This window comes from Myotis brandtii, unplaced genomic scaffold (genome assembly GCF_000412655.1).
Source record: "Myotis brandtii unplaced genomic scaffold, ASM41265v1 scaffold78, whole genome shotgun sequence".
NCBI lineage: Eukaryota > Metazoa > Chordata > Mammalia > Chiroptera > Vespertilionidae > Myotis > Myotis brandtii.
The window spans coordinates 1,552,646-1,566,842 of record NW_005371131.1 but is presented as its reverse complement, the minus strand read 5'-3'; positions in this window follow the sequence as shown (position 1 = coordinate 1,566,842).

Sequence of the window (14,197 nt, the reverse complement as noted above, 5' to 3'; positions counted from 1 at the left end):
CGCCACCGCCCCCTCCCCCCTTCTCACAGACACACACACACACACACACACACACACACTTTTCCTTCAAGTTCACAGACTTTTAGGTTCTGAATTTTTAGAATGTTCCATACGTTCTCGTTCCATTTGCCCTCGTTTTCTCTGTTACAAGGTTTCCCTGCTTGGGCTCGTTCCTACTTTCTCTTTTCCCTGATTTATTATTAGAGCGAGTTCGAGGTCCCAGCGCGGCCTGTCCTGAGATGCCATGTCGCAGTCAGAGCCTATGCTGATGCCGCCGTGTCTGGCTGTGTTGGGGGACCTGTGTCTGTAACCTGGTCCAGGGAGTCAGGAGCTCAAGGTTCCAGCCTGGGGTGCAGGCGGCGGGAGGCGGGGCTCAGGGCGGGGGCCCTGGAGGTTGAAAACTTGGAGGAGCAGCTCAGGACTCGACCTGCCTCCGTCAGGCCCCGTGGCCCCAGATGTGGTGACAAAGCACCAGTCTCGACAGTCACCCCAAGAAATGGCCGTGGTAAGGGGTTTGCAAGGGAAGAGCTGTGCTGAGCTCGCGGAAGCCTGGTGGGGTCACAAAGGCGACTGGGAGGTGTGGGGGCGCAGGGCCTGCCCTGAGGGTGTGAGGTGCAGGTTCCTGGCGATCTTCCTGCACCCAGAGGGGAGTCCGGAACCCACGTCTACTGCGGGAAGTGGGAGAGAAGGCTCAACAAAGGAAATGATTGAAGGGCACCTACGCTCTAGGGCAGTGATGGCGAACCTTTTGAGCTCTGCGTGTCAGCATTTTGAAAAACCCTAACTTAACTCTGGTGCTGTGTCACATATAGAAATTTTTGATATTTGCAACCATAGGAAACAAAGGCTTATATTTTTGATATTTATTTTATATATTTAAATGCCATTTCACAAAGAAAAATCAACCAAAAAAATGAGTTCGCGTGTCACCTCTGACACGCGTGTCATAGGTTCGCCATCACTGCACTAGGGCTTATAGACCAAATCGCCTGGCTGCCTCTTCTCCAGGAAAACCTTCGACTCCAACTGCCACCAGCTAAGTCTGAGGGCTTTGGGCCTATGTCCGGGCCTAGGAGGGGATGATGGTTCTTTTAAATCTTTGCCTTCCTGCTCTGCAAAAATAATAGCATTAAATTGTTTTAATTTGCATTATTTCCTAACTTTCAAGTTTGCACGTATTTTTATATTGTGGGCCCCAGTATTTTTTTGTGTGTGTATTTTTTTTACTGGAATAAGGCCATTAAGGACTTTGTTCTGCCGGGTGCTCACCGTTTTCTGACGGAGTTTTTGAATCTATTGATAGGGTCTTTCGCGCATGGTGCCAGTTTTCCCCCCTCGTTTGTGGTTTGTCTTTTAATTGTGTAGACGGGGCTGTGGGTGTCCACAGAGCGGTTTCTTGGGGAACGCCACCGTGGCTCCGGGGTTGGTGTGAAATTTACGAAGGCCTTCCCACTTCAAAAGTGCTTTTGTCCTGATGGGTTGACTTGTTTCTCGTTCTTTTTGTGTTTCAAGCTTCTCATGTAAAATTGTAATGATTTGGGGACGTACGCGTGTGAGGTGGAGGCCAGCCATAGGCTGCCCCGCCAGGAGTGGCCAGGTGGTTTTGCATTATTCGATGAGTCACCTGTTCTCCGTCCACAGATCCGAAAGGCCGCTCTTACCATACAGAACGGCCCCGCGTGTACTTAGTTTCTAGGCTTTCCATTTATTACATTGTTCTCTCCGCGGCGCCCTGCCGTTTTGGCGGTTCTTGCTAACTTTGTAATATGTTTCAACACATTTCAGAACAAATATTCTTGGCATTTTTGTTCACTAAGCCTTATTCATTGCAGCAATGTCTGTGGCCAAAGAAAATTATAAACAACTGAAGTATTCACCAAGAGTGAAATGAATAACAATACTTTTTGTGCATTCTAAAGTACAAACCTGTGTTTAAAATGAATGAGGTGGAACTATGTGTATTAGAAAGAAGTCCAAGCCATTCATTCCAAAATGTTCAGACACTGTTAACTGAAAGAAACTGCAATAAAGTCTTTCTTCTTATAAAACCAAACCCTAAACGTGTGTAGCTGTGTGGGAGCAGGCGGGGATGGGTGCTGCTTGAAACCTCAGTTGCAGTAAGAGGCATGAATTCTGTTAAGCAGGAGGCTCTCCGGTTTTGGGGCACTAGGTGAGTCTGGGGTAGTGTAACCCCGAGCACAGAAACGCTGTGCCCAGCAGGGTGAGGAGCAGGGGGAGCTCCTGGGGCAGCCAGGAGGGAGTGAGGGAGAAGACAATGGGTGGGTGTGTGTTGGGGCGGGGGGGTAATAAAGGACATACGCTGAGAAAATTACCCATTGTTTTCTGAAATTCAAATATAACTGGGGTCCCGTGTGTGCTCTCTCATGAGAGGGAAGAACTAAGTTATGAGTCCGAGTTCCCCGTAACCATAGCTGAGGATTGTTTAGAGCGTGTTTCCGGCAGGCACTGCCCAGGCGATTTAGTGGAATCAGCTCGCTTAACCCCCACAGCCCTCTGAGGCAGACACTGTCTTTGTCCCACGTGAGGGAACTCCTAAGGGAGGAAACTAAGGCACAGAGAGGTTACATGACTTGTCCCAGGTCAACCAGCCAGAAGGTAGCGAGTCAGGATTTAACCCTGGCCCCCCGGGTTGAGAGCCTGCCCTTGAAAGCAAGGTCTCTCACCACACATAGAGGCCAGATGATTCATGTTGCTGGACAAGGCAGGAAAACCCACAAACCAAGCTGACACGGTGGAGGGGGGACATTGAGACAGAGGTGACCGTGAAATGTGTGTATTTCTCTGAGAGCCAAGTGTACCGGGTGCAGGTTCTCATTCATTGAAGTCCCAAGAGACCTACTGTGTGGGACCATAGCTCCCTGAGAGCACAGCCCAGAGCGGTGCACGTAGCAGGTGGCGATGAAGGAATTGTCCCAGCTGGAGACCTCCAGGAAGCTGTCCCTGAGATGGAGGTAGACGTGCAAAGGACGTGCTGGGGAAGAAGCAAAGCTGGGCAGGAGGAGCCATCAGACCTCCCAGGCCTGGCAGAGCACCTGCCAGCCGCGGAGAACTCTGGAGCAAACATTGCCTGTAGAAGGGCCCACATTGGGCAGGAATGGCCGGCCCGGGGGCCCTCGTGGTGTCTGTCATCGGTTGGGGGCCCTGAGAAGAGGGAAGGAGCCAGAGCTGGAGGCTGTGCAGCTGAGCGGCTGGTCCTTCCCTGGGAGGGGAGCCGAGCGGGCCCGAGTCTTTCACGTCCATTCACCTCCCGGAGGACATCTTGGCTGCGTCCAAGTTTGGGCAAAACGAATAAAGCTGCTGTCAGCATCTACGTGCAGGTTCTCGTGTGCATGTGTTTCAGTGCTGTGGGTAGACACCGAGGAGCGTGCGTGCTGGCTCATATGGGAAGAGCATGTTTAGTTTGTCAGAAACGGCCAAGCTGACTTCCAAAGTGGCTGCAGCATCTCCAAAGCTGAGGGGAGGCAGTAATCGCCCACCTGCTGCAGGACCAGGGGCCCCTCGGGGGGCGGGGAGACTGGGGTCACATGGGCCCGGGGCTCCCTCAGGCTCAGGGCGTGGCTGCTGGCTGCAGGAGGGGCAGGGCTGCCCGGAGGGGACTTAGGGGACTGGTCCCTGGTTGAAGGGAGATCCACATCGCTTTGAGGTCTCCTCATCTGTGACATGTGTCTAACAGATGACATTTGCCAGCCTGTGCCCCACGCCCAGCACCTGCAGGCCTGGGGACCCTCCACCCCTCTCTGTTCTGCCCACACCCGAGGAGCAGAGCCCAGAGCCCTCAGGAGCCCAAGTCAGCCATCCATGTCCTCAAACAAACTTCTGGGATCCAATCATAAACCTGAAACATTACCCACCAGGAATGGAATAATAATGGAATAGTGCCCCCGTGGCTGGTTTGGCTGAGTGGTTAGAGTGTCAGTCCATGGACCGAAGAGCCACAGTTTCAATTCCTGGTCAAGGGCACATGCCTGGGTTGCAGTTTGGATCCCTGGCCTTGGATTGGAGTGGGTGCACAGGCAGCAAATCGGTGTGTCTCTCACATCAATGTTTCTCTCTCTTCCCCCCGCCCCCCGCCTCCCTCCCATACACTCTTTCTAGATCAATGGAAAAAATATCCTCAAGTAAGGATTAGGGAAAAAAAGGGGGGAATAATGCAACTTTATTATTATAAATGTGAGTCTCCAAACTTTCCATGCTGGCATTTTTCTGGGTAATCATAGCAATCTGTCAGCCCTGTCGGTGCAGATCGCTCCTGGGCCTCCTCTCCTCCCCAGTGATGCTTGGTAAACACGCCGATTCAACCAGCGCCTCGGACGACATCCCTCATCTCTCAGGGCACCATCGAAGATCATTCAGGTAAAGGCTGTGGCCTATATGTTTCTAGAAAAACTCTGTACTCAGGGTGGATGGCTCAGGCAGCCCCCCAAGCCTTCATCCTCACCTTCTGAAAACGGTTGGCAGTCAACAGCAGTCACTTCTACACGCATTTGGTTTAAATGTTAGCCTCCAAGGGCTCGGAACGATGAGGAATGGCCTTCCTGAGGCGCTCTTGTAAAGTCTGTTGTTTTGAGGTTTGAATTATAAGAAGAAAATGTGTGTGGGCGCCTTGTTTATGTGCATTCCTCCTCATCGTCTTCATCATGTCAGCCTCAACACTAACTTATCATGGATCTGGAGTTTTGAACTGTGTGAAAGTTGGACATGGCCAAACTGACATGTTGCTTCTAATGTATTCTCACAAGATGCGAACAATTCTCAAGCGAGACCTTTTCTTGAAGGATCTATGGCAGGGGTGGGCAAACTTTTTGACTCGAGGGCCACAATGGGTTCTTAAACTGGACCAGAGGGCCGGAACAAAAGCATGGATGGATTGTTTGTGTGAACTAATATAAATTCAAAGTAAACATCATTACATAAAAGGGTATGGTCTTTTTTTTTTTAGTTTTATTCATTTCAAACGGGCCAGATTCGGCCCGCGGGCCGTAGTTTGCCCACGGCTGATCTATGGCCTAAAAGGAATTAAACGTCTACAAACGGAAACAGAATTCTTAGCGGGATCCTGCTCCCCTGTGAGGAATGGGAGACTCTAAATCCATAGAGATTAGGATTTTAACTCAATCTCTATTTTCTGCCTGCATTGTTATTGAAATTTTATAAGCTCAAACTGTCTATATTCTCCCTGAAATTATCAGCAAATACATCTTAATATTTATATTAACCATCAGCCTATTTCCTGATTCGACTGTTTAAAGCTCAATTATTGTTTTTCTTCAGAAAATGAATAGCTTTCACGATCATTAGTTGGTGCAGCATTTTACTCTTGAACTAACAAATAGGGTTTATACTTCAACTGACTGATTCAATTTTAGCATAAAAGGTACATAAACAAGCGCATTGCAAGGAGACAAAAGAGTCTCCAGGTTTAAAAATAAAGGTCCCTCTAGGTTTAAAAAAAGGCAAAACTATGGTATAGCGTCCAGAGAGGCCCCCTGGGTGCTGCTGTCGGAGTGGGGATCCTGGTTTGGGGGCTGGGTTTGACTGGGAGCAGCATGTGGGGGGCTCTGCGGGGCTGGCTCAGTTCTATCTCTTGTCCTGGGGAGACAATTACAAGGATCGTCACCTTCTAATAGCTTAAGCTAAACATGTTTCCTGTGATTTGGGGTACGCGGACTGTATTTAACAATAAAACAGTTGTTAAAAAGGGATAAAATTCCAATCTGTCAATCGTCTGCAAAGGAAAACCACTACGAGGTTTTCTTCTTTTAAAAAAAAATCTTGATTGTGGAAAGTATTCCATATGCCCCCTTTCTCCCCGCATTGACCTCTTCCAGCCCACCCTTGCCCCCTCTTCTGCCCCAGGCCTTCACCACCCTATTGTCAGTGACCATGGGTTATGCATATAGATATACAAGTTCTTTGGTTGATCTATCCCCACCCACCCACCTCCCCTGCCTTCCCTCTGAGGTTCGACAGTCTGTTCCATGCTTCTATGTCTCTGGATCTATTTTGTTCATCCGTTTATTTTGTTCATTAGATGCCAAAGAGGAGTGAGATCATATGATACTTGTCTTTCCACTGCAGAGCCCTTCAAGGTGGCCGGCGTTCCTCTCCCCACGAAGCAGGAATGATCCCATTTCCAAAGGTCTCTGTGGCATGGGGTTTATTTGATAGAAAATGACACATGTGAACCAGAGAGTAAGGAGTGATGGGGATGGCCCCGCAGTCAGGCGTGCTGTTTCTCTTGCCGTCCAACAGTACATCACACCTTCCCCTGCGTTCCTACCGAGGCCACAGGGTGGGTGATCACACCTGAAAGATCCAGCGAGTTCATCAGTCACCAAGTGCTCGCCCAGCATCACAGATTCTAGCAACAACCCCCTCTGAGCGGGCATGCGGCCTGCTCCTTGCTAATATTTCTGTCTCAGCAGCTGCTGTCTGCACTGCAGTGTGGTTTCTTGTCCCCAGATGACTGATGGGAGCCAGGCTTCTCTATCTCAACAGACCTTGTCTCATCACACCAAGTTATCTGTATTCCCCCCAGCTTTACTGAGATACTAGAGGCCCGATGCACGAAATTCGTGCAAGAGTGGGTCTTCCTTCCCCGGCTGCCGGCACCGGCTTCCCTCTGGCACCCGAGACTCGGGCTTCCCTCCCAGCCCCAGCTTCATCTGGTCTAATTAGCATATTACGCTTTTATTATTATAGATGATTGACAAACAAAAATGGTACGTATTTATTAGGTTGTATAACTGAGATTTTTAAATTTTTTTATTGATTTCAGAGAGAGGAAGGGAGAAGGAGAAAGGGATAGAAACATCAATGATGAGAAAATCATCCAGCGGCTGCCTCCTGCACGCCCCCTACTGGGGATTGAGCCTGAAACCCTGCATGTACCCTAACTCGGAATCAAACAGAGTCCTCCTGGTTCATGGGTCGACGCTCAACCACTATCCACACCAGCCAGGCTAACATGAGTTTTTAAGGTATGCAATGTAATGATTCAATGTAAGTACACACTGAAATGTTTACCACTATCAGGTTGATGAACACATCCATCACCTCACATGGTTGCTTTTTTGTGGTGAGAGCAACTCTCCTAGCAAATGTCAAGTACACTATAGAGTATTAGTCACCATGCTATACATTAGATCCCCGGAACTTATTCATCTTATAACTGGAAGTTTGCACCTTTGACCAGCATCTCCCCATTTCTCCCCGCCCTCCAGCTTGTAGGAAACCACCATTCTACTCTGTTTCTATGAGTCTGAATTGTTTAGATTCCACATATAAGTGAGATGATACAATATTTGTCCTTCTGTGCCTGGCTTATTCCACTTTGCATAATTCCTCCAGGTTCATCCATGATGTCACAATGGCAGGATTTTCTTCTTTATATGAACGAATAATATTTGAATAATATTCTGTTTTACATGTGTGTGTGTATACATATCTATTACATAATTTTCTTTATCCATTCTTCCATTGATGAATACTTAGGTTGTTTCCCTGTCTTTGCTATTACAAATAATGCTGCAATGAATATGGGAGTGCAATGATCTCTTTGAGATCCTGATTTCATTTCCTTTAGATATATACCCAGAAGTGGGCTTGGTGGACCATATAGTAGTTCTATTTTTTATTTTCTGAGGAACCTCCCTACTGTTTTCCATAGTGGCTCCACCCATTCACCTTCCTACCAACAGAGCATGAGGGTGCCCTATTCTCCATCCACATCCTTTCCCTGCTCCACTGAGGCTTGGCTCGGGTTGGTGCTGCCACCTAGAGGTCGGCACCAGACATTACTTCACCTCCTATCTGAAGAGGCAGCCCCTGGAGCTGCAGTTTTCAACCATGGGTTTCAGGGCTGAGGGTGGAGCTTCGAGGGAACATCCAAGCAAGACGGGAGGAAAGAACAAGACCTAATGAGATAGGGACTACTGTGTGTGTGCATCTGTTCAAACATTACTAGTATTAAGCATTGCAAAACCACGACAGGAGAGCAGAGAACCAAGTGTGGGGCCCTTCAGAGCGTGGGGCTTGTGCAACTGAAGGGCCTACACACCCAGGAAGCTGTCCCCGCTTGCACCCTTGTGTTTGGAGGTGTGCATGCTAGCCATGCTTTTGTATGCCGGGCATGTGTTGTGTACTAACACGTATGTTTGTGTGGGTGCGCTGTGTGGACCCATCTGTGCCTGTGTGGCTACACATTTGCTTAGGTGACCATGTGTATGTCTCTACAGTGTGTGTGTGTGAGTGTGTGTGAGTGTGTGTGCATGTGAGAGAGGAAGAGAGAGCAGGTTTCTGTGTTCCGGGACCGGCGAGCCTCAGGGCTCTGATTCGGGCCCCAGCGGGGATGGCAAAGCTGTTGGCTTCTCCCACACGACCTGCCACAGGTGCAGCCAGGCCAGGCCCTGCCCACAGAGACTGCGACCTCGGGGCCCATAGGGACCCTGTCCAAACCCCACACCGAGACCTGACCAAGCTCTGGCAGGGCTTCCAGCAGCATCAGGCTGTGTCCCCAGATGCCCCAGGCCCCCCTGACGTGCCAGCTGAGAGCCTGAGCTGCCAGGACAGGTGTCCGCTGTCCTAGCCCACACGTGCCCACAGGTCCCCGCTCCCCTTCTGAGAGCACCCACTAGAAAGGGAGTGTAGTCCTCAAGGCCCTGAAGGAAAGCCATTCCTTCGAAATGCCTCCATCAGGAGGGACAGGCCTCTGTCCCCCAGTCTCTGTGGGAGGACAGACTCCCAACCTCCATGTCAGCCGGGAGGCAGACAGCACCGCCTCCTCACATCCACACTGACCCACCCGTCGGAAGTTTCCCTCCAGCCCCGCTCTCTCCTCCTGCTCCTCACCCTCATCCTCCCTTTCAAACACCCAGTCACATTTGGCTAGAGTGTCAGCCTGTGAGCCAAAGGGTCCCCGGTTCAATTCGGTCAAGGGCACGTACCTCGTTTTGGTTGCAGCTTCTACCCGGCCTGAGTTGTGGTCAGGGCGCATGCAGGAGGCAGCCCATCGATGTGTTTCTCTCACATCGATGTTCCTCTCTGTCTTTCCCTCTCTCTTCCACTCTCTCTAAAAAGCAATGAAAAAATATCCTCGGTTGAGGATTGAAAAAACAAACAACAAAAAAACCCACCAGGCACCTCTGGGCAGACGGAAAGGCCTCAGCTCCCACCTGCCCTGGGAGCGAGGGAAGGAAGTCTGTTCTCACCGCTTTACCCATGTCTGCTCTGTGCACCTTTGACCCCACATCCCTGCGTCCTCTAAGGTCAGGGCGTTGGCCCTGCTTCCCCTGCCGCCTGCACTGCCTCTGCACGGCCTTGCCTCCCGCAGGGACACCCTCGGTGGCTGGAGCAGCGCTTGCCAAAGGCCGCGGTTGCCAGGCAGTGGGCACCCCAGGAGCAGTGTCACCTCGGGCCCCCGGAGTGGGAAGGTTCTGAGGCCCAGGCTCCACACTGCTGCCCAGCATTCCTGGGGCAATTAAGTTCCTTCCAGTGGCCTTAGTGGTAATTTACTTAACAAAGTACATCTTACTGGCTTCCTTCCTTCTCCTTCATCCACTCCCCAGCGTCATCTCCTCCTGGGGGCTCCCATGTGAGTCCTCGCCGAGGTCCCTGCGGGGTCTGCACTAGGGAACCCAGCTCCGGGGAGCCCTCTAAGGCGGGACCCCGTCTGTCCGCAGGCTCTGGCCCGGCACTGCCTGGAGGTGCAGTTTTCAATGTCTCTGCTCAGCAGCTGCCGGGGAGGAGGCGGCTGGGTGGTGGGGAATGTGTGTATCCTGAAGGCAACGCCTTGCCCAGACTCAGACGGGGGGCACCCTGGGGTCTGGTTTCTGGCCCCCTAGGTGTCCCCCATCTCCCCTCTCAGCTTTCCTGCATCCCGACTGAAAGCACTTCCCCACCCACCCTCCTCTTTGCTTCTTTCTTTTTAAGTGATTTCTGGGGAGCAAGTGTGGGTGGGAGACAACACGGCTGCGCAGCATTTATCAAGCACTAGTCTGTGCCAGGCGCTGCTGCCGACTCGGGGACCCTCGCGGCTAACCTCCCAGCCTCCTGTGAGTGAGGTTCTCTGACCTGCCAGCTTCTGCAACGCCCCCACCCTTCCCCCCACACACACCCCTGGATGTCACAGCTGATTGGCAGCTGAGCCGCATCCAGAGGGAGAATCCTGAGACCTGAGTTTCATCCCTGCCCACTGCGAGCCGAGTTAGATGTTGCTGAGCGGACACCACTTCACTCACCGCCGCGTGCCTCAGTTTCCCCATTTGTTAATAAGGGGACTGGGGGGGGGGCGTCTCTAAAGACCTTCCAGCCTTTGCCCTCCTGTTCCCCTGTAGGGAGGGAGCACGTGGTGTCATGGCCGCAGGCCCGCAGTCCCAGGTGCCCTGCACGCATGGCCGCCTGTCCACATCGCCCGGTTAATTTTCCTGCGGACGCTGCCTGGCTCTCACCCAGATCAGATGCTCTGCAGCGTGTCCGCCTCCTTCACGGGCTTGGAAAGATCACCGGCCTTTCGTTACCAGGAGGGATTTAAGGACATAACAACCTCTGTGCGAGCTTCCTCCTCTGGACTGTACAAACACTCTAGAAGCCTCGCCCGCCCCACACTAATTCCTGAGAAAACCGTAGTTCACACGTTCTCAGAGCAAAGTCACCTACTGGCTAAGGGCCTGGGCTTCAGAGTTAGGCCGTGACGTTCAAATCCCAGCTCTGCGCTTACTGGCTGTGTGACCTTGAGCAAGTCATTGGGCCTCTCTGTGCTTCGGTGTCTGGATGTGTAAATTGGGGATAATACAGGCACGCACCTGGCCGGGGTGTTGTGACTGAGTTCATGCCTACAGCTGCCTCCATGCTAGCTGTTATTCTTTTAAAAGAAAGTTTTTGTTGATTTTAGAGAGAGAGAGGAAGGAAGAGGGATAGAGATAGAAGCATCGATGAGAGAGAGACATTGGTCGGCTGCCTCTTGCACACCACCCCCCGCCCCCTTCCCCCTCTGGGGATGGAACCCACAACCCAGGCATGTGCCCTGACCAGGAATAGAACCAGGGACCTCATGGGTCGGCGCTCAATCACTGAGCCACACCAGCCAGGCCCTAGCCGTTATTCATAATGGGGTCACCCTGTGCTCCAAGTCTCTTAAGTCTGAGGAAGTACCGTCCCGCTACAGTGACTCAGCTTTTCTGTGGTAAACATTTGCAGGGAGCCTGGAGAGTGGGGAGTTACCCTGGGCCAAGGGGTAAACAGACCTGACCGCAAGCAAAACAAAACCTGGGAAAATGCCTTCGGAGTCAGGGGTTAAGGTAAATGGAAGGAAGAACCTATCCCCAGGGGGGCTTGAGGCTGAGAGGCGCCTGAGGGGAAGTGCCGGTGGAGCCAGCTGCAGAGCCAGCAGCTGTGGAACTCATCACTCTGACCTCCAAAAGGCCCGCAGTCACAAGTGTCCCTCCCTCCGGTCTGGAACATTCTACTCCACCAGTCTACACCAGGACCCTGACCTGCTCCAGGGCCCCAGCCATGTTCACCCCAAATCCCAGCTCCTAAGCTCCCACCCGGGAGGCCCAGCCCCGCTCCACCACCACAGCAAACACACCACCTCCCTTCCCCGCCCCCCTTTCCTGACCCTCTCACTCCTTTGTATTATGCTTGTCTATGCTCACCCTCCATTATCACACCCTAGCCTGGGGGCCCTCTGAGCACAAGGACTACTTCCCTGTCACCCCCATGATGCCAAGTACCCAGCACATAGTAGGTGCTCAGTAAATAGCAGTCCACTGGGAAGAGATTACCACTGGCCATTATTGCCGGGGGCAGGTCAACCTCTCGCTTGTAAACCAGGTAAGCTAGCAGCACATGGCAGTGAGCAGGAGGCTGGGATAGCCCTCAGCCTGATTTGTGCAGTACCAGCCATGAAACCCACCCACCTTGTTCTGTGTGCAGGCTCACACCTTCTCGGATTACTTACCTGCTCGGATTACTTACCTGTTCTTCCTTCCATTTACCTTAACCCCTGACTCCTAAGGGATGCCTGCAGGGTTGGCCAGATGGAGGCGCTGGCCAGGCCCTTGGGCAGACAGTTCTCCATGGGCCTTGATAATGAGCATCCTGGTTTACATGTCAATCCATTCACCACCCTCCGCCGACACACACACACACACACACACACACACACACACACACACAAAAGTCTACTCTTTCCAGGGTGACTTCCCAGGCTTCTGAACCTGCAATGTTAATAAAATCATTGTTATTGTCACAGCTATTAGCGGCTTGCTTTGTCTCTGCCAGGCACAGTGGGGAACAGTGAACGCTGTATGCAATAAGTAGGAGAGACACCATGAATATTAGCATATTTCGGGTTCTGACAAGTCTTGCACAAAATAAATCTGTTTATTGTTATTCGAACAGCATGACGCAAATTCATTTGACAATGGGAGAATTTTTCACGTAGCAGCTGTGGACCAAAAAGGGGTTCTGCAATAAAACTGACAAGTCCAGTGAGAGGAAGTAACCTCCCAGGGTGATCTGATCACAGAGTCCTGACTGGGCAGGTCATGCTGGGTACTTACACCCCAGGCATATAACTTCTTTAATAAAAGGCTTATTATTTTTGCCCAGCCAGTGTGGCTCAGTGGTTGCATGTCAGCCTTTGATCCAGGAGGTCACAGTTTGAGTCCTGGTCAGCGCACATGCCCTGGGTTGCAATCTTGATCCCCAGTAGGGGGCGTGCAGGAGGCAGCCGATCAATGATTCTCTCTCATCATTGATGTTTCAGTCTCTCTCTCCCTCTCCCTACCTCTCTGAAATCAATAAAAATATATTTTAAAAAAATAAAAAGATTATTTTTGCCTTAAGCAAGCCCTGTCCATTGTTCTTGGGCATCTAGGTCAACTGCACCCCGACATGCCAGAGGTAATGCTCGTCTCCAGACGCCTCTAAGGCATAAGCTCCTCTGGGGAACACACTATCTGCTGGCCATCCTGGACCTTGCTTTCTCCCACCCTTGTGTAATCTTTCTTACATCCATTCTCTCATTAATTCTAACTATAAAAACCACTAAAAAACTGTCATATTCCAGAGCATTTGAGCTCTTGCTTCCCAGCAATCGTGGTCTGTTTGGCTCAAATAAACCCTTATAAAAATTCTTTTCAGGTTTGGATGTTCTTTCCCTGACGGTTCCTGTTCACATGTCCCAGTGTTCCTTGAAACACATCGTTGGGGAACCTGGGCCTGAAGGACGGAAAAGAATAGTATTTGCTACACACCTGTCAGGGGGGCATGCGCTGTGCCAGGCCCCGGATGCCCATTTTCTCAGGCCATCCTTATGGGGCCCTCTGGGGAGGGAGTTGCTGGCCCTGCTGTCCATGAGAAACAGGCTTTTACAAGTGGGACGGCCTTGTCCAGGGGCTGAGCCCAGCTAGGGAGCCACCTAGGGCTGCAGGGTCTCCTGTGGCCTCTTGACCACAAACCTGCATTTCCTCTGCATTTGCTGCAGCTCCTGCTCGCTCCTGTTAACCACAGACACCGTGACTCCTGGAGGGAGAACGAGAAAAGAGAAGACTTTGCCTGCCACCCTGCACCATCCCTGACAGTTTGGATTTGCAAACCTGGCCAACAAGGACTGCTTACTTCCAGGTTAGACATAAATCTAACTGGGCCTCAGTTTCCTCATCTATGAAATGGAGCTAGGGGTGGGGGCAGGAAAGGCATGGTTAGAAAGATGTAACTAAATGGTCTCTAGGCTCCTTCCTTCGCATGGATCTATGAGACCTGAGCGCTCGGCCTGCAATTGAGAGACCTAAGCCTCCACTGCCACCAGGGGGCGAGCTGGAGTAGGAAGACAACCACGTGGTGCATGTCAACTGGGGGATTCTCCCTCAAGTGGTGCTTGGATGTTATAGAAATTAGGAAGCCATTTCTGAGTCACTATGAGCAAAGGAGGCCCTGCATGGACTGAAGGGCGAGTGACATCTCCTCTCTGTGAATTCATGCTCCTTAAGATGTGGTCCCTGTAGCTCCTTGAAACTTGAGAATCACGACGAATCCCATCATCTAGGGAGACAACCACGTGGTGCATGTCAACTGGGGGATTCTCCCTCAAGTGGTGCTTGGATGGTATAGAAATTAGGAAGCCATTTCTGAGTCATTATGAGCAAAGGAGGCCCTGCATGAACTGAAGGGC